The sequence below is a fragment of the Triturus cristatus genome, chromosome 1_2 (assembly GCF_964204655.1).
Source record: "Triturus cristatus chromosome 1_2, aTriCri1.1, whole genome shotgun sequence".
Lineage (NCBI taxonomy): Eukaryota > Metazoa > Chordata > Amphibia > Caudata > Salamandridae > Triturus > Triturus cristatus.
In genome coordinates, this window is record NC_140580.1 from 462,873,716 (window position 1) to 462,893,397 (window position 19,682).

The following is a 19,682-nucleotide window of genomic DNA, read 5'->3' on the forward strand; positions in this document are numbered from 1 at the left end:
TAGCACTTTGTGTGGAAGGTGCGTTCCATGGGTGTTGCTGTGTATGTTCCCACACAACACTCATGGAACAAGACACATCTCAAGATTTATGAGAAATTGTAAATCTGGAGATGAGTGTGAATGCTGCACCACCGTAGAGGTGGTGTAGCAAGGCGCAACGAAGAGAAATGTTTTAATTTCTCCTCATTTTTTCCTCTTTCAATGTGTGCTGCACTGCACAGAGATGCATTGAAGGAGTAAAATGCCTTTAGTGATTGTTTTTTTACAGGAAGGTGTCCCTTCCTGCACAAAAACAATCTCCCCACAACGCAGGCATCCTTGCACCATGGTGCAAGGGTGCCTGCGCCACAGCATGGCTACAGTTTGTGTGCCAGTGCAGAGGGAGGCACAGAGATGCAACATATTCATGATTGTAAATATGTCGCATCCCTGTGCTTTGGAAGTGTTGCAGTGCGGTACAGCCAAAGGGCTTGCAGTGCTACGCTGCTGCACATCCTCATAGATCTGCACCTATAAATTCACCATACACTACTAATGCATTCTTTCAGTCAATCATGCTCTACATGTATATTTATCCAAACTGTTAGACATTATCATGAAATTATAGTTTATTTTTAACCAGATAAGGTAGTTCTGTCAAGAACTATTTTTTTTCTTCTTTTTTCTATTGTATTTTTTTTTTTTTTTTTACATTTTGTATTTTTTTTTGGTGTTTTTTCAAAAACTGAACAAAAAAAGGAACAAAGTAAACTATCAACTTTTGGAATTAATTATCATTCCAACAAGAAAAGAAACAATTAACATTGTTGATTTCTTTGTGCTGCACACACAGCATCCACAGACTGTTCACCATAACAAATCACCTTCTTGCACTTAATGCAGTGCTGCTTCAAAAAAGAAAACTCAGGCCTAATATTGAGAGGAGCCAGGGATGATGATGCTCCTGAGGTGCTTGCAACACCTGGTGGTGGATCTTCAGCAGCATTTCTTCCCGTGCAAGATTGCGGGGATGTATAGTATGAAGATGCTTGTACATACCAGCTGTACCACAAGAGTATTTCTTATTGCTGCCTCTTGACAGCACCCTGTCACCTTCACTGCATTTACTTTTTTTTGTCCTTCAGGAAAAGTAAAAAACTTCCACACCATTGACTCCGGTCTCATCTTGCGTGGTGCCTCCTGTAACACCTCTTCATCCGAAGAAACGTGAACTTCTTCTTGCTGGGCTGCCATTTCAGTTGTTCAGGTTTGAATGATCACCCCAAAAAATCGAATGTCTTCTAGAAGGAGAAGAGATGTTTCCCTTAATCTGCTCCAAGAAGAATGAAGAAAATGGGTGGGGCCTTCAACTGTTACAGTGGGAAATATTAGGAACCAATCAAATCCTTTTTTTTTGAGGTCACATGGGAGTCGCGCACCATGCGCTTACGACGAGCGCACCCGACGCGACTTCGCGAAAATGTATTTAAAAATAATATACGTTTACTACAAGTAGAAATATATTATTTTTATGAATACCTTAGATAATCTCTTGCCCTAATATGTACATTAAAGACACATACATATCATTTTAGAATATAAAAACTTTTGCGGGAGTCACACACCCAGCGCGCCCCAGCACGTATATGACGTCACGCGGGGCCCACCACCGCGCAAGCGTTGCATATTGTATTGTGCATGTGTCGCGAATAACCGGGAGCAGGAGTCGCGTACCAGTCGCATACCAAAAGCGCACACCACGTAATATTATACGTATATGACGTAACTGGAACACAAGCACCCATCACACACCATATGCGGATCCTTCATGACTTTTCCAAAATGGCGACTTGGGTACGTGCACCCGCTGTGTTAGGTACGCTTTCGTTGCGCAACTCCCCCAAAAAATGTTTTTTTTCTTTTTACATTTTTGAATAAAAAAATTGCAATTTTCAGAAAAGTATATATTGTTTAATAAATATTATATTTACAAATAAACAGGTAAAAAACTCTAGAAATTCAGTACAAAAAACATAGGTAAAACTACTATTACACTTTTACACTTAAAAATTTGCATTTGAAAAACCTTTGAAATGCACTGAAAAAACCATAGGTTTCAGGGACGTTATAGTTAGAAACCAGCATTTAAAAAACCTTTGAAATTCACTGAAAAAAACATAGTTTTCAGGCATGTTATAGTTAGAAATGAGCATTTAAAAAACCATAGAAATTAACTGAAAAAAACATAGGTTTCAGGGGCATTTTAGTTAGTTGGACATTTCACTCATACACAACCATAGAAATTCCCCTGTTATAGTTAGTTCAGCTAACTATAACTCACACCCCCGCAATGCACTGCTGATGACGTCACATATTACATCACTCATGACATGGTCAGTGACATCACTGATGACATCATCCAGTGACTGTGTTTCTAAGTTTAAATATGTTTAATATATATAGGGAAAGGCATATTGAAGAAAGAGTGGGTGTATAAGTGTCTGAATGGATGATTTAGTAGGTGCATGACTGACTCTATAAGTGAGTCATTAAATGTATCTTACTGAATGCATGGGTTAGTGAGTAAGCTGTGTGAATGTCTGTATCCGTCTGTCTGTTGGTGTATAAGCGGCTGCATGGGTTTGTGAATAGCTACATGAGTGTCTATATGAGTTATTGATTGGTTGTCTGAGTATGTGTATGGGTGCCTGAGTGTTTGTGTGGATTGGATGTGTGTAACTCTGTGCATAGATGTGTGAGTGGGTGAATTACTGGGTGCATGGTTTCAAGAGTGCATCTGTTATGGACAGTATGGGTGGGTGAGTGTGTGTATTGGTGTGTTAGTGAGTGAATGTGTTTCTCAGTAGTACACGTGTGAGTAACTACATATGTGAAAGGCAGTATATATGTGTGTTAGAGTATATAAATGTCTATAAGTGAGAGTGTGTGATTATTAGAGTAGCTTTATGGATGAGTGTGTGCTTGTATCAGTGACACACACACATATATATATATAAATTTGCATGGGACCATGCAAAATATGTATGAGGATCATCTGATTAGGAGCATTCAAAAGGACCAGTTCACTATAGTCAACAAAGTGCTTCATTTGTAAAACAGCATAAGTGCCAGGGCCCGTCTCAGAAGGCCACTGCAGCTTTCACAGCCCATTGCCCCTGCCTGCACTGCCAATGACAGTATCAACACAACAACTAAACATCACACTCCATGAAGTGTGACAATTCAGACTATTTCTGGCTTCCAAAGCTATTAGAATGGCTTGGATGGCAGGTATGTCATTTTTAATATATATTGAACTAAAACACAACTGTTGCTCTGCTCACCTCTAAATGACACTAACAATGACGACATGTGCAGAAATGGCAGACTGTCATAAGTGTCGGTAATTAAGTCGCAATGGAAAACACTGGCTCAAAATAAGCACTGCGATTGTCAACCACGAGTCAAACTGTAGACTACTTGTGAATACCATTCATTTCAAACCCTGAGGCAAATCACCGGGGTCATCATCAGGATGTTAAACGGTTCAAATGGGTGGGCAATAAGTCAAATCATCGAAGAAGAGAGTCAAACACGGTGCGACATTCAGTAGAAATGATTCTGCAAAATCCTTTCTGCTGCCCAGTTTTGCCAGAAACACTCACAGCGTGTCACAGAAGTGATTTATTGTGAATAATGACAGATTTCAACAAATTCTAGTAACCCAAAAAACACATGTTGTGTATAAGGCGAAGATAGTCACTTGGGTCACCCACTGAAAATAGATAATGCATACCTAACAACTCACATGGGACTACCACCATCTGGTGACACACCATATAGGCTTCATCACACGGTCTCCACGTGATGAGCCGATATCACACGATGGCGGGGGAAAATGAGCTAAAAACCTCTGTAAATAGTGATTTTCAGCTTGTTTACAGGAACTTTTGAACTGACAACATACATTAAGGGGTGGGAAAACACCCCAGGACATCAGCATCAGCCTCAGCAAGCTTTTTTGGGGGGGAGGAGGAGAGTTTGGGGGCGGGGTGGGGATAGAAAGTGCCTGGTAGGTACTTCTGGGCAGGAGGCCCCGCCCCTTCACGCCCCGCCTCTCCTCACTAGATGAGATTGTTCTTAAGTTGGCAAGTAAGATAATGAAAACACCACTTAAAAAAGCACAATTGCTCGGCGTGTTTAGTCGTTCACAGCAGCAGGAGGCAGAGCCAACCGTCTTGGCCCTCCGGGGCTTGCAAATGAAGGACCTAAGTAAACAAGACTTTCAATTGTTTCTTTAACACCTAAAGTGTGAGCAAAAAGATTCCGTTTGTTCACGTAACATAGTTTGCAGAGGTGAAAATAGAGACGAACTCCTTGGGGAAACACATTGCTGCTGCTATTCAGATTTCATTTGAACTGTTTTATTTATGTGTGAAATGCAGTTGCCTTGATCTGCCTGCACTCAGCCGGGTGCATCGTGCTCACACCGAGCATATGATCTTATGCCGGGGCTTTATATGCCATCAAGCTTCCAGCACATCACAGTAAGTATGCGATCCTGGGCATTAGACCCGGCACGTAATTGGCACATCACTTTATATATTTTGCAGCCCTTCCTGCCAATCCGGAAACCGGTGCATCTCTCATATCTGTGGCGGCCTTCTCACCCCTTGACCTTTCTAATGTCGCAAGTACATAGGTTGGTGGATATGATGGTGTGGACTAAGACTTTATGGCAGGAAGCTTGTGATCTGGAAAGGTGTGTCTTACAGGAAACCCATTATGATCCGGGACATTTGCAGTAATAGGACAATTTGATGATTGTGTTACTACTACAAACAGTATTCTGATATGACTGCAAATGTATCACTATAGGCACCATTAAATATTTCTGCAAACGTATCAATAAAGGGGCCATTAAATCAAGAAACAGTGCTTCTGCACATTTAAGGTTGGCTGTCAGGCCATTTTTGCTCGTGCCAATAGGCACAGATTTGGCATGCATGTAAGAGGTATGACTCCATCAGTTGAGGAGGAATTAATACCATTTAATCAAATTTCCAAAAGCAAAGTAAATGCATAGAAAATGCACATGTATCGTGATCTGATATGGTACCCAAGCACTAAACGAAGGCTTTTTTTAGGGAGAACAGTGGACTCCTGACGGGTGAGAGGTGATAATTCCAAGGTCTAGCATCCCCTGGAATGACGCCACCTTCACTTCCGCTTCTGGTCACTACAAACATCAGTACTCAGCATGCAGTGCAGACTGAATGAATATGCAATAAATAGAGGATTTTGAATAGAAAGAGTAATTGAATTTATGTTGTCATCGGTCACAAGTGAAGGTGCTTCTGTTTTCTCTCAATGTAGTTCTGAGTCATCGTGTCTGTCTCATAATGTTGTTTACTTTTCTCCAGTGTCTTGAACATTTCTCAATATACTGGTAGGTCCTAGAATTCTAGAATTCATTCTGATTGACTTTATTAATTCAAAATGGAATTCCGCTCTGCCTGGCACTTAATGGGCATTTGTCCCGTTCCCGTTTTTTTGGGTGTTGGAAAAATATTCCCAATTTTTCCTGCTTGAAATCAAGCTGGAAACTCCGCATGAGGCTTTGGCTGCAGCTGAAGACAACACATCTCTTGCTCCGATGTTCATTTTCTGAGAGAGCTTTGTGTGTGAATTGCTTTTTCGTATGAATGCTATAACTTAACATTCCCGTCTCTCCCCTATTTCCAAAACCTCCTCCCTCCACCCCCACCCCCACCCCACACAGAGCCCCCCCAAACATTTACCACCTGCTCAGAACAGGTGGTAAATGTATGTGTTAAACCCCATGGAACTGTGAATTGCGTGCGATTTTACGCTGGAAAAAAAATGTTTCACATGGTAATCCCCAGTCCCATGGGGTTTGTTTTGTATTGTATATATGGTCGGGTACTTGCCTACGACCCCTTTTAAAAAAGAAACCCCCAACTCCGCCCTTGGATGGATGGGTACACCCCCTCTCCCCAGGGCAAGCATTTCAAACCACACTGTTTTGGAATAGGGGCAGTGACCCCCCGGCCGTATTTATTACATATTAAAAACATTGATTATTAATTTTTATTATGTACACTTTATGCAGAAAGTCCAAATACATTGGTAGACACATGTCACTTGTCTAACCTTAACATGCTCTAATACAAATGCCACTCCTAACGTACTCTACAAATGCATATACTTTACTTTCTGCGTGTCACCTCTAGAGCCTACGGCAAGGTCAATGACTGGCAGCCCCAGATCAGATCCTGGTAAACTACGACTGCTACTCTACCGGAGTAGGCTTGTGTAGGGGATACAGCTTATCGGACGGATACTTTCCCCCAGGCCCCCCCTATGCCCTAAGCTTTAAACTCCATAACGGGGGCACTGGCAGCCCCAGATCCCAGTAGAACTATAAATACTACTCCACCAGAGTAAGCTTGCGTAGGGGGTACAGCTTATCAGACGGATACTTTCCCCCGGGCCCCCCTATGCCCTAAGCCTTAAACTCCATAACGGGGGCTGCTATTCTGCATACTTGCGCACTGATGCACGTGCGAGGGTGGCCACTGGCCTACTGGAAAGAGTGACTCCCCTGGCCCCCGCACCCTGACAGCCTACTGACCGGCTGTCACTGCCCCTGGAGTTACATGGTGCTGGCCGCTAAGGGCCGAAGACTATGCTTACCAATCATGACCTTACCGCTGACCAGGGACACACTGCTAAAATACAACAAAATTACTTGTAACATAGACCTATACACTTCACTTATTACTACGATATTGAACTGATATTTCATTACATATTAACCAATGTATTCCACTAAAATCACCTGTAAGAAAAAATCATCATACAACACACACTTTTATTACAAAATTGCTAAACACATCACAATTCATTTTGAACATATCACAGATACCTGTAACAACAAATTTAAGCACAACACTTATTACTGTAATGCACATTCAAACTGCCTGCCCTAGGGGATGGTGGGTGGGGAAAAACAGGTTACGGGCCGCCGCTGGCCCGGCTGCGTCCTGGTGGGGAGCGCGAGGAACAAGAGACTGTTCCTGCGCCCACCGCCCACTTTTAAGAGGGGCCAGTGGGATCACCAGGCGGGAGGCTGGTCTAAACCAGTCTCCCCCAAAAGTCTGGCGTTTCGTGTTCCGGTTCACTGATGGGGTCTGGCGCGACCGCCATATTGGTGGCGCGCGCTAGATAGCGCTTGCCTTGTCTATATGGTCGGGTACTTGCCTACGACCCCTTTTAAAGAAGAAACCCCCAACTCTGTCCTTGGATGGATGGGTACACCTCCTCCCCCCAGGGCAAGCATTTCAAACCACACTGTTTTGGAATAGGGGGAGTGACCCCCCGGCCGTATTTATTACATATTAAAAACATTGATTATTAATTTTTATTATGTACACTTTACGCAGAAAGTCCAAATACATTGGTAGACACATGTCACTTGTCTAACCTTAACATGCTCTAATACAAATGCCACTCCTAACGTACTCTACAAATGTATATACTTTACTTTCTGCGTGTCCCCTCTAGAGCCTACGGCAAGGTCAATGACTGGCAGCCCCAGATCAGATCCTGGTAAACTACAAATACTACTCCACCAGAGTAAGCTTGCATAGGGGGTACAGCTTCTCGCACGGATACTTTCCCCTGGGCCCCCCTATGCCCCAAGCCTTAAACTCCATAACGGTGGCTGCAATTCTGCATACTTGCGCACTGATGCCCGTGCGAGGGTGGCCACTGGCCTACTGGAAAGTGTGACTCCCCTGGCCCGCACCCTGACAGCCTACTGACCGGCTGTCACTGCCCCTGGAGTTACATGGTGCTGGCCGCTAAGGGCCGAAGACTATGCTTACCAATCATGACCTTACCGCCACAGGACAGCATAGTTGCCCGACGATCTGTCCTCCCCCACAGCCCACTAGGAAGGTCATGCCCTGGAAATCGCCCACCCCTGGACTCAACTAAAAACCCTTCAGCTCCGATGAGACGGGTCGTTACCCCCTAGGAGCAGAATCCGGATTGCCGGTGATCCCTTACTTTCTTTTTAAGGCGTGGCCCACCAGGTCCCTGCCGGCCCCACTGACAGTCCGCCCTGTCCATGAAAATCTATTCTTGTTCCCAACTTATGCACCATGGCCTTGTGAAACTGCCGGCAAAAATGAAGAAGAGCATCTGTTAGTGCATTGCCCCACTGACAGGCTAACAAACCTACACTACTGCCCCTGATACTATGTAACAGTGTACTGATGCAAACTTCTCCCTGAGTTACAGAGTAAGGAAACTTGCAATTCGAATGAAACAGAACCAATGGGCTACAGAAAGTCAGCCGAATCCAACCCGGCATCTCGGATGGCGAAACCCATGACTCTTGAACTGAAAGATAATAAGGCGTGACCCATCGCCACGTAGCAGAAGTGGCCCCGACAGCTCGTCGTCTTTGCCATGTGGATCACCTCACAGGTGACACATCGCCACGTAGCAGAAGTGGCCCCGACAGCTCGTCGTCTTTGCCATGTGGATCACCTCACAGGTGTCACCACCATGGATCCCCCATACATAAAGGAACATAAAACATATATTATTAGTGCTCCTAGCCCTTGGGAAAACGTTGGATGTGCATGCCAGGCCCACTACCTCATGAGACTGTACCCTCCTTTGTCCACCCCCACTCTGAGTCCAGGTTGCAGAGGTACGGTGTGACAATGCGGATATCGCATGCGCAAACCAAACGGATGCATAGGTACTGTGCACCACCCCATACGTATCCAGTGTGAAAGTGTAAAAACCCAGGGCGCGTAAGTATTGTATGAAATGACCTAGGCATCTAATGCCGGCATGCGCCCAAGCCTAGGTACCATGACACAAACACGGACATCCACCACATATGTGTTCGGGCACCAGGGCACTGAGGTACTGTGTGGCCCCAAACATTAATAGTATAAGAGTACGAGCACGAAGGGGGTGACGAACCCCAAGCATATTAAGCTTGATTGCACAAGCCCAAAAGGTGCATAGCTGCGTACGTGTACTAGCACACAGGTGTAGAGCCATAGGCTGATATAACCAGCTTCCAATGCATACGTGTACCTGCGATGGGTGCATAGATGCTACTTGACAACAGACCCCATATTCATATTTTGTAACCGCACGCGCATGCCCATGAGTACTTGACGACAAACTCCTATTACATATTTGTAACATCCCCGCTTGCCTCTGGCACTCTTGAAGGTGTGACAACGAGGCCTGGGATAATGTATGTAGGGGACCACAGAGGCAGGTGCCTCGCGAGACTGACATCCAAGACTTGTAGTCAAGTGACGTGACATAACCCGGGTGTGACAATGTCTTGATGTAGTGCCCATAGTAAGCAGTCATGCTTCCACCTGAAAACGTCAATGATTATGACCATTCCATGGCATGGATGCGCAGCATTGGGCTCCTCGCGCTTCAGATTGGCCAGACGCATCTCGTACCCTATGAGTAAGATCTACCACAAGATGTGGCATGAAATTAGAGCGAGCTAACCAGGCTGCTTCACGTTTTAACAAGCTGGGATATGTTCGCATTCGCAAGGCTTTGTTTGTGGAACTACAAGAATAACGGGTAATATACCGTATATATACCTTGCTGGTTGACCTAAAACAGGGCTTTCAAAACTTCATATTGACATCAGACTTTCAATTCTGCCCACTTAGCATAGCCCCAGTTCCGTTACATTAGGAACACTGCACGTGGCTTTCAATGAGAGCGCCAAGCATAGCGCCATTTGCATTACGCGAAGAAACATTGAAAATCATATTACAAATTAAGGGCGCCTAGCATAGCCCCAGTTGCATTTACCTGACTACATAGGGAACATTGCATGTGACTTTCCATGAGAGCGCCTAGCATAGTGCCATTTGCATTACGTGAAGGAACATTGAAAATCATATTACAAATTAAGATCGCCTAGCATAGCCCCAGTTGCATTTACCTGACTACATAGGGAACATTGGATGTGACTTTCAATGAGAGGGCCTAGCATAGCGCCATTTGTCTTAATTGAAAGAACATTGAAAATCAAATTAGAACTTAAGAGCGCCTAGCATAGCACCAGTTGCATTTACTTGAGGAACATTTGAAATCAGACTTTCAATTCTGACCGCTTTGCATAGCCTATACGGTTAACTTTGCATGTGACTTTCAATGAGAGCGCCTAGCACACACTCTTTTAGGGTTTTGCCAGTAGGCATTGTTGATGATCCTAGGAAGTCGGCCACGGGTTGGAACTCTGATGCAGCAATGTTACCCTCCACTAATGAGGACAGAGGAGAGTGAGCTAGGTGCAAATAATCAACCTGGAAATGACAGCCCAACCGGTAAGCCATAAAGTTAGCTGAACATGCATACATTTCAGTAACTGAAACCCATGGTGGAAATGTTGCAAAAAACCCTCATGAAATAGTTCAGCTGACTTAAAAATGAACTGTTCCAAGTCTCATATAAGACATGCAGATAGGACGCATGGTATTGAAAAAACACCTGTAAATGACACATTCTGGTAAAACGTGAGATGTGTTTGGTAAACCTGCAGCACCCAAGCAGTATGCTGTCAGGTAACCAAATTGTCACTAGTCCAAGGCTCGCCTATCTTTCCCTTTCCCATACTGCGTAACTACATTGCTGTGATATAAAAAGTACCCTATTATGTACAAATGACTCCTGCCAGCAAACCCGAGGTGAGCTCGCCCTGTCACATTCTGCTGCACCTGAACACCTTCCCTTTCAGTTATTTAGTAAGCGCTCTGAAGTCATCAAATCTGGGGCTAAGTTAAATGCAGCATACAACTGCGAGCGTCTGGAATGAAAGCTCAACAAACCTATACTACCTTAACAGGTTACAATCTACCCCAAAACCAAACATATGCTATACTAAAAAATAAAATAAAAAAAATTGTCCCCCTATTGGCTATTCGTTATTACTTAAGGGGGTTATTTTTTGAATTCAGGTGACAAAAAACGTGGTCCCGGTGACAACACACGGTAATACCCCCACAATAACAACCACTTGTTAAAACTTAAGTGGTAAACCTTACACGGTAACACCCATTTGTTAAGACCTAAGTGGTAAACCCTACACGGTAACAACCACTTGTTAAGACCTTAGTGGTAGACTTCAGACGGTAACCACCACTTGTTAACACCTATGTGGTAACACCTGGTAACAGCCATGCTGTAACGTTCACGCCGTAACACCCCTGCGATAGACCCCCCCACACTAAAACACCAATGCGCCAACCATAAGAAACGGTAAACACCCATGCGGCAACAGATAAAACAGGGCATGAAGAAATGCATGCAAATGATATACAGCACCACATTTACGTCTATGCCCAGAGCATCTCATGCTTTCACGCCACCCCTCCCTCCTGGGGCACTGAACAGTTACACTTTTTTTTTATGCCCGCCCCCCCATGACTATTACAAGGTCGTTATTGACGCAGATATTGCTACTTATGTCTTTGCGGTTTTGGGAACTTTCCAGTTTTTGGAAAGTGACGCAGTAGGGAGTTTTGTGCTCAAACTTCTAGTCAAAAAACACACGCTCGGTGTAACACATATTTTGTTGCCTCTGCATACTTGGACTACAATAGAGCGAGAATCATTGGCCGACGCTACGCCGCGCTCCATGCCTCCAGAAATGAACGGGGAAGTTACAAATATCCTTGAAACGTAAGTATTGACATTATTCACAGTGTTTGGTGATTGCTCCAAGCTTTGCATTCTTAAACCGTCTTTCCAGTGACGGCCCGTGTAGGGCGTTTTACCGGGGCGGTGACGTGGCGCAGAGGAGGGGCAGGGTGGGGGGTTGCAAAATGCGGCAAACGGCCAATTTCAGGTAAGTTACGAAAAAAATTAATAAAGCGAATTTCGTTGCGCGCGCTGCATCGCTGCATTCCAGAGATAGCGAAGTTATCGCCCTTTTGCAGGGAACATCGCTGGTTTTCCTGCAAAAGGGCGATAACCTTGCTGATACGACCCACAGGGTCGTATCAGCATAATCCACCCCCTATGTTAGGGCTGGCTAAGTCAGGATTTTAGCAAACGTTAGGTTTTGGCGAAAACGGTCGTTTTCACCAAAATCTAATGTGTGCTAAAATCATGTGGGCTGCCTTGTAAATATCGCGATGTAAACATCAGTGATATTTGCAAGGTAGTCCATCTTGGGTACGCCCAGTAATGCCCACTTTGCATCTCATTGGAGATGCAAAGTGAGGCATTGGGAAAAAGGGTGCTAACATGCGATTATGCATGTTAGCACCCTTTTGTAAATAGGGCACTGGTTTTATCTCCGCTTTTTTGGCTTTGTAAGCCAAAAAAGCAGAGATAAAGCCCTTGTAAATATGCCCCTACTTTGGAAAAAGAGCAGTATGTGGGATTAGATATTTGATGTAGCGATAATTATTGCATTGAGCAAGTGGCCTTGATCAAAGATGGCTCTAAAGACTTTACATTGGGAAGAGGCAAGGAGAAATACTCAAGATAGCCATGCAGATTTCTGAGTAAATTTGGGGTCTTCTTATCCATCTACAATTAAAGGCCGCATTGTTTCTATGTCCTAAGATAATATTTTGGGATCTCGTTCACGGCATCGGTCAGGGTCAGCAGACCTGCCACCTTCATTTACTCCATAGTTTAATAGGAGGGTTTGATGTTGAACGCGCTCACCTTGAGGAGGTGCTTCTGCTGTGGGCCTTGACTTAAAAAGTATTTTCCTATTCACTCTCTTGAACATGAACCCCCAATCGCCAGTTGGGCTATGACACGTTTTACCTTTTTGTGAGAAAGAAGATGGAAGTTACCAGATTTGGATATGAGATTAACTTCGGATATGAATAAAAGTGTTGGTCCAGGGTGAAGCCCAGATCTTGACAGTGGAAGAAAGAGAAGGAAAGAAGCAGTCAACATCATCCAGAGAATGTAGACGTGCAATTCCCTATTAACACGCCTAGTTCCCAGACTGTGAAACCCATTCTGGTCTACAAAAGGCTATGGGGCATATCAGCAACAACCGGCGATAATTATCGCTAAGCGCACTTAGCGCTAGGATAATTATCGCCGGCTAGCGTGGATTTTTATCGCTGAGATAGCGTGCAATTAGCAACACTTATCTCAAAAGCGATAAAAATCCTCATGCTAAGTGCCTAATGTGAGGTTATTGCTGGAAACCCAGCAATAATCTCACGCAATGTGGCGTTAGCTTGATGATAGGGACTCACAAACTTAGCCATGATATCCACCTTCCATAGGATATCATGGCTAAGTCAGTCCTGAAGCAGGCGTAAGGAAAGTAGCAATAACAGGGGTTATCGCTGCTTTTCCTGCTGCTATGCTTCATAGCGTGGGGCTTGATGATAGGAGAAATGTCGCTTAGAGACATTTCTCCTGTCATGTCAGGTCAGGAATGCCCACTTTGCATCTCATCAGAGATGCAAAGCTGGGCGTTACGAATTCCTGCGCTAACGCAAGGTTTCACGCGTTAGCGCTTGCTTGCTAATCAGGCGATAAAAGTATCGCCGCTTTTCGGTCGAAAACGGCCGCAAAAGCGGCGATAGTTCTATCGCCTCGCCTTGCTGATATGCTCCTAAATTCTAAGGGGGATATGTACAACTGAAGTGGAGGAGTGAGGCGTTAGCCGTCATGGCTTAAGGCCTCACTACGCCACTTCAGAAACACAAGGCTGCGCCATATTAATGAGAATATGGTGCAACCTTGTATTTCCCCCCACGCTGGCGCTACACTTAGCAGTGTAGCGCCAACGCAGGCACTCTTGCACCATAGTTCAAGGGTGTCTGCGTGCAGGGGAAAGATTGTTTATGTACAGGAAGGTCCCCATTCCTGTACATAAACAATCTTTAAATACCATTTTGTCACTTCTTGGAAATCACAAAATGACATTTGTTTTTAAAGATTGATTTTGTGTAGGAAGGGAGAACTTCCTGTACATAAACAATCCAAGGCTTTTTGCTTTTCCATATGTGCTGCACAAGGCAGCACACATGGAAAAAGCAAGAAGGAGGAGAAATAAAGCATTTCTCCTCGTTTGCAACTTAAGACCAGGTTTTTCCTTGTGTTAATTTTAGCGCTGCCTCCTATTTACACTGCCCTTGTAAATAGGGGACAGAGTCAAAATCAATGGGTGTTGCGGTGAAACGCCCACCACACACCCACTGCCCACCCCTTTCACGCTGAGCATTGCATGAAAAGGGGCCTTATTTACAAGGCAGCATTATGCCTTGTAAATAAGGCAGAACCCCTATCGCTTTCACAAAGTCACTGAAAGTGACTTTGTGATGGCAACAGGGACTTGTTCAAATGCCCCTAACTTTCTTGATTTCAGAAAGGACATAAAAACGCAACTCTTTAGACTATACTCCTCCCCATAAAGTCACTGCTAAACTCTCCAAGTACTTTTACCATTGGTCCCTTGTTATTCTTAAAGCACTCCGTCGCACCATGGCTCGATTTGTGCTATAATTACTACTTTAAATAAATAAAAATAAATGAATAAATGAATACATAAATAAATAGTTGAGGTCACCACTGTTCCTTACATCAATGAACTCAGAAATCCCAATTACAAGTTCACCAATTGAGAGGTAAAATGCATACTTGTAGATCTTTCCAAAATATATCTGCCTGCTCGCATTTCTCATCCACAACCTTAGTCAATTGGAGCACTTGACTAGGATAGAGGAGAATCAACTCAGGACCAGGTAACAAAATCACATGCATTGCTCCAAAGTTTTTATTAGTCTTTGTTGAGCAATCATATTGCAATCCGATAAGAAAATAAAAAGAATGAGAAGATAGGGGTGCCTTTTCTCCAAAATGAACTACATATTATTTGGCAACATTCCTCCCTCACTCTCTTCTTTGAAGCCCCACCCGATCACTCCTTGGACTTTCAGATTTTTACTGTTCTGGCATCCTCTGAATTATGGTCATCTCCGGATAGGCTGCCATAGGAGCATTTACTCCGAATGATTTCAAGCGACACAGATGTGTAAAATATGAGTTGGGGACCAGAATGCTGCTCTTAGCACATTCTCTAAAATAACACTCAGATGGGGTAGGGAGTGAGCTCTTCAGAAACCAGCTAGCGTTATGCAGGAGAAAAATGAGAAAAGGAATTCAAAGGCATTGAAAGCACACCTCAAGGAAAAGCATTAGGCTTCTCCAAGGTTATTAGGGGGACGGCCTGTGTAGTCACGTGTGCAGCTAAGGTGAACTCCAGATACGAGAAGTACAAGCAAAATACAACTCTCTGTTGATTCACAGATTAAATCATGCATTTTTACTTCAATAAAAGCTCCCTCGAAGTAAGTGCGCAATTAGAGGGAGCGCAATAATTTCTGTGACAAGGAACAAGGCTGCCAAGTTCTGACAATGATGGTTTCAGGTATGCAGGCACCCTCACTGGAGTGCTCAATGTGCTCCCCAGCTAATCAGGGAGCACTTCTGGGAGAAGCCACTGGCTCTGAGGTTGCATCTCCAGTCCCGATAGAGATGAAAGGTGGACTATCCACTTCTTTGACTCCAGCTATGCAAATGTTTAGCCTTTTCACATTTAATTCAGCGGGTATTGGTACAACAAAATATATTAGGGATAAAGAGCATGTTAATAATTCCTTGGGAAACTGGAATTGTCCGATATATCCTTTAGTTGTGGTTTCAGGATTGAAAGAATCTTTTGGGTCCTGGTGACTAAACTCTCCCACAGGAGCAAATTAAAGGCTATTCTGTTCTCGCACTGAATCTGAATACTGGCTGTCAACATGTATCTCAGCAAGTTCTACCTGCGGAGTCAGTTCCAGACCCACCATCACCAATTATATGGGAGAATCAGCAGGATATAAATCCTGTGACTCCACCAGCAACATCAACCCCACCTGATTCAGGCTCTCTTCTTTTATTAACACAAGATGGCAAAGCAGAAGAGAAAGGTATTCATTCAACTGAAACCTTGCTTATTTAAATTTTGACTTAACTTAAAACAATGAATATTTATCAGGATGTGGCTAACAAGAAAATGGAAAAACAGTTAAATTGTATTAACCATAACATACATCATCTAACCACACGTATCTTTGAAGTGGAACAGCGGGTGTCAGATCTAGAAGACAAAACATCTCAACAGTCTTCTTCCATGGTTAAGCTCCCGTCCAAGTTGGCTGACTTGCAAATTAATATGGATGATGCTGAAAGCAGATCATGCCAGACTAACTTACGTTTTACTGGAATTCCTGAGGAGCAGAAAAATGGACAAACAACTACTAACCTCATCTCAGATCTAGTGTGAAAGTATGCTTTTCCTGAAGCAGACTTCCACAAATTGGATCTTACTATCATGAGCGCACATCATGTTCATTCAACTCAATCATCCAGCGCTAAAAATCCTCAGATGATGTTGGTAAACTTTGGACACTATTGTATCAAGGAACAAATTCTCGGTTTGTGCGCCGGAGAAGATGGCGGTGCTCACCTGAACTCCGCTTGAGCGTGGAGCCCTCTTCCATACCTTTTTCTCGTCGAGTTTGAGAGCATCTGCACTCCCCTATGATGTCCCCGAAGGTCGGGGAGGCATTTTGAGCTGCTACGACTCTGTCTACACACTTCATGACCCAGAGCCGCAGCGGTAATCCCTCTCCTCAGACCTGAGCGGCCGCCATTTTGAGGAAATATGAATTTTTTATGGTCAATTGTGTCCCCTATCTAGACCCCAACGGCTCCATGTACATGCTACAAGTACATGTATGTTCCCTCCACTTCAAGCTATGAAGACGCAAATACAATTGTGTCCAACGTTAATATGTACTCTTTCATATCTGCCATGAATGGGCCAGATATTCTGTTCCTAAGTATGCCTTGCCACCGTCTTTATATGGTATACTTTTCACGTTTTCCAGCCCTGGCAAGGTAGGCCCTGAATTCTGCCATCAAGCCTTTTCCTGCTTCTGCCTCTGAATGCTCCAGCCTGGACCTGCATCTGTATCCATGAACTTTGTCTTACTTCCTGCGCGGCTAACGGTGCCTAGCCCGGCCTGTTGCCTGCCAAAATTGTATTCAGCCTTCAAGTTATCTGCTCCGTTCCTCAAGAAATACATTCCTGTCCAAGTAGCTTAGGTAAACATCCCTCTAGCTGCAGAGCAAAGGGCCCGGCCTTACTGTCTCCGTGCAAGTAATTCATGACTCTCGTTACCATGGTAGGCCCATGCCCCCTCGCATCTCATGTAGACACTTAGACGCTTGTACACGCACTAGCAGTCAGTATAGAATAGGATCTGTCCGAGAAGACCTTTCCTTCTAGATAATATAGTTCCTTAAACACAAGATATTAGATATGATTTAGGACTAGGTTGTCCTGACACCCCAGACTTCTGTCTCCACATGTAGGGCTAAATGTCAAGTTCCCTTCACCCTCTAGTTACACGTCAATCACACGTCATGCGGCTGCGCGCGCATCTCTGCCATGTATTTTTCGCTGACTTTGCAGGATTCTCTTATGGATCCACCCATTTGTGTCACCATCATAATGACGTTTTTAGTATACGCCTCTATGCACGCCTATTATAACGCCTTTTTCATTACGTATGTATATTCTTATCTGTATTATCAGCTGTTACGCCTCCTGCATCTGTCTTAATGTAATGCATTTCATATATATACTATTACTTGTCAATAATGTATTGCTGATCCCTTCCTGAACCTTCGTGGTGACGGAACTCGATTGCCTGGTTCGAACCATCATTCCTTTGTAAGGAATAAATACCCTATTATACCCTCGAATACCACGGATTCTGCCTCTTATTTTACTGAGTTATTCTTATTGAATTTTACCGCATAAAAATAGTACAGGTAATTTAAATTTACCACATAATTGGCGCCCGAATAGGGACACCTCTCATACCCCACGCGCCGGAGGTGCGTTGCAGACCCGGTCTTCTGCCACAGCCGGATGGACAATTACGCGTACCCGCAGGATTTCCTGTATCTCCCTCAGGCCAACGGGGGCGACTGAGGCTGCGTTCAACACCCAGATGAGGCGGTGAGGAGTGCGGAGAATCCCGACCAGAGCCTAGCTGAGAGAGCAAGATCCGAGGTATACAGAGGCCCACCAGATTCCGAAGTCCCGAAGTATCTAAGTCACGAGTCGAGTCCAGTCCAGTTTGGTCTAGTCCAGTCCAGACTTCCGAGGCCTTCCGTTCCGTGCTTCCCGGTGAGTACCGTTGCTGGGGACGCATCTAGACGTGCGCATTAGTTTGTGCCGGTCAAGACGGGTCTGGGTACACAGACCTGGTCTGCACTGTTTTAGCAGTGTATCTGTACTGTTTAGCAGTACATACAGTATATTTAGTATTATGCAGTTAACTAGTTTTATTCTAATTATTATTGTTCGTTCTAAAATGTTTTGATATGTTTTAAATGTCGTGGTATGAGTGATTGTTCGATCTTCATTATTGTGTTTATTGTAATTATTGTGTTCAAAAACCAAGTAAGAATTAAGTAACAAGGTTCAAGATGCCGTTATTTTCAAAATTAAGACAGATACAAACTAGAAAAGGGATACTCGAGGAAGCTGTTCCTATCCCACCTAGGGACACTCCAGGGTACTTTATGTACCATAAACATGGCCTAGATGCCGTATTATATCTTGATCTATGGGTGGACTACACCAAGGATTTGGCAGAGAGTCAGAGATGGCCCGCTGCTGGAACATGGGATGCAGATTGCATCATGAGAATAGAAGAAGCGTTGTGGAAAAAGAAAGCCAGACAGTCACAGAAAGATGCCATTGAACTATGGCGTAAAGAATCGCATAGGCGCACAGAGAAAGCGCTCAGAAAGGAAGAGAAAAGTAGGGAAGATTCAGAAAAAGCCCGAGAAAACATATTAATTGACGAAGGTACCCGAGTAAAATCAGAACAAGTAGACAGACAACGAAACACTCTTATGAGTGGTATGTATCCTCTTCTGGCCGAAGGTTTACCTAAGGCCACTCCGGAAATACCGAAAGATCTGCCACCTCCGTTACTCCCGATTAAAGTACATCCCAAGACCGCAAAAGACATTTTCCTCTCTTCCTATTTAGACGATGTAGCTCCCGAATATGTTAATGTTCCACCACACACACCACCTGTCGATGGTGCTCAACCCCAAGATCACCCGCCCTCAACTCCGCAACAACAAACTCCTCCTCACATTCCAACAGTTTCATCTGTTTCTACCACTTTTCCTACATCTACCATCTCTACCTTACATTCAACCAATCCTTTTGCGCCCAGCACCTCAGAAGGTGCGACAGGAGGTGCGACAGCGATTTTTTCCACGCCACCGCAAGGAAATAAATTGTCCTTTAGAGATTTAGCACACCAGCGTACACCTCAAACAGCAAGATCCGATATGTTTAAGGAACATCTTGTGGATTGTAGATATGATCCAGTGCCCGGTAAAAATGACAGAATGCTGCTGTCATCACTACGTATACGACGAGCGTCCACATATTTAATGACACTACCAGGAATGGTTGCTCATCTGGACAATATATATCACTTTGTCCAATCAGGGCGAGGCCCTGAAAGTATTGACAAGGCCATGGAATACCA